The sequence below is a fragment of the Suncus etruscus genome, chromosome 12 (genome assembly GCF_024139225.1).
Source record: "Suncus etruscus isolate mSunEtr1 chromosome 12, mSunEtr1.pri.cur, whole genome shotgun sequence".
Taxonomy (NCBI): domain Eukaryota; kingdom Metazoa; phylum Chordata; class Mammalia; order Eulipotyphla; family Soricidae; genus Suncus; species Suncus etruscus.
Window position 1 is genome coordinate 50,734,019 of NC_064859.1, and position 2,199 is coordinate 50,736,217.

Sequence of the window (2,199 nt, forward strand, 5' to 3'; positions counted from 1 at the left end):
CAACCTCAGCATCCCCCCCTAAACTGTACCTGAATTAAAACAATTTGACCTTTCTATCATTATCCTGTACGTATCTACACACACTCTTGGTCCCTATTTAGTAAATTTGATGTGAGGGTCCAAAGATGGTGGTGCAACTCAGATCCTTAAATGCTAGAAATTATTCAGACCACTCAGCAGTGATAACAAGTTTTTTTTTTTTTGCTATACCCTGCAATGCTCAGTGCCCTATGTGGTTCTGGAAATCAAATTAAGTTCAACTGAATGCAAGGCAAGAGCCTGAATCCCTGTATTCTCTCTCTGGCTCACCTTAGAGCCTTGTAATGAAAAACAAAACAAAACAAAAAACAAGAAATCTAATTTTTCCTTCCTATGATTCTAAATTAAATTGTGAACAAAATAATTCAATATATCATTTTCTTTCGAGACAATGGCTATTGAGGGAGGCTACTTTCAGAGTTTCATTGGCCACTTCTCAGAACAATGACTAGAAGAATTGATGCAATTTCTAAATGGATCCTCATAAATTTTCCACAAGTGGTATAGGCATTTTTAAGTATCAATTTCATGATCAAGCAAGATTTAATTGTACACTATCTCAGAGTCCAGTACAATCATATTTTCTTTCTGGAGGATCACAGATATCAGAGTAATGGAGTTGAGGGACTTCCTTATTGGGTAACATATGTTAAGAAACCAAGTGAGAGAAATGGCTGACACATTATCAGCAAAGGTCCATACTTAACTCACTGAAGCTTTTTTTCTGATTTAAAAATGGCACTAAAGTTAATCCATATGTTGCCAGTATTTAATAAACTCCTTTCAACAGATACCATGGCAACCTCTTACTTGGTTCACCCTATTCCAACTTATAACATGATTCTACTGTACTGTATTGTCAATCCTCCTGAAATATCAATACCTCTGTTAGGGTTGCCTTTTACTCTATATGTAGACTTCATAAGCAGCAGATTAGGTGTACATCTTGCCCTGAACTGTATTCTATTTTCTGCTTTCATTTTATGTTTTATATAAAGTTGTTTAATGCACTAGAACTTGCTAGACTTGTGGGGCATTTTCTGTGGAATTTCCCCTTTTTAGAACTGCTTTCTTCTTTCTCCTCTGCAATGTCCAAATAGTTCTTGATCTCTCTCAACTGTGATATCTCCCTGGACCTCCGTCCTTGAACTGCTCCCTTTCACTCCTGTGCTCTCCAACAAGTCAGACTGCATTTTATTATTTTATTTTATTTTATTTTATTTATGCTTCAGTAGATCTTTGACCTCAGAGAATATAAAACTGTTATTTGATATAACTTAAATTCTGTCTTGTATTCATAAAATCCTAGTATATTAATAATTACAATAAATTCTGAATGAGTTAACTTGATGCTCTGACTTCTATATTTTACACCTGAGTGTTCACAGCCTGTACATTGTGATGGTTAGTTAACTTCTGGGAGCTGGAATTTCTAGACCTGACTTTTAGTTCTGCTCCTTAATGTATGTGTCATTGAGCAAGTTACTTTCTAAAGTTAATAATATTGACCACATGTGGTCACACAATAATTAAGTGAGTTTATATTTTTTTTCTTTTGGGGCCTCCAGGTGGAGACAAGAAGGCCTGCTGGACAAATTCTAAAAGAGCTGTAACACTGAGTTTATATTTAAAAAAAAACTTACTATCATAACAATGTCAGTGAGTGAGGGATGTAGAAAAGCTGTCTCGAATACAGGGGGTGGGGTGGGGAAGGAAGAGATGGGGGCATTAGTGATGGGAAGGTTGCACAGGTGAAGGGGATGTTCTTATTATGACTGAAACCCTAATACAATTATGTTTGTAATCACAGTGTTTAAATAAAGAAATTATAAAATATATATATTTGAATATATAAATCTGTATGTATATGAAATAAGCTTCAATTTAAATAATAAATCAATAAAAACCCCTTATAACAATGCCATATGCACAGTAAATATTAAAGAAAGTTTCACATGATAATTTAGTTAAAAATCACCCTTTATGTCTGTGATTGAAAAACAAAGCATTGGCTCACAGAACTTTGGATCCAAATAGTCAGAGAAACAAAAGATTAATAGATTATGAAATTCAGGAGACAGTGAGCAAGAGTGGAATGAGACCAGTAGAAACAAAAGGAGCAAGTAAGCCCAAAGAATTTCAGATGGGTAGAAACCAGGG

At 34.7% G+C, this 2,199-nt stretch overlaps 1 non-coding gene across 1 annotated transcript; it reads right to left on the reverse strand.

The window, feature by feature from the left end:
* Positions 1-1,595: 1,595 nt before the first annotated feature.
* On the reverse strand, positions 1,596-1,657 carry LOC126025351 (U7 small nuclear RNA). Its single transcript, XR_007501362.1, has one exon. It is a non-coding gene; the product is annotated as a U7 small nuclear RNA (small nuclear RNA).
* Between the last annotated feature and the right edge of the window lie 542 nt (positions 1,658-2,199).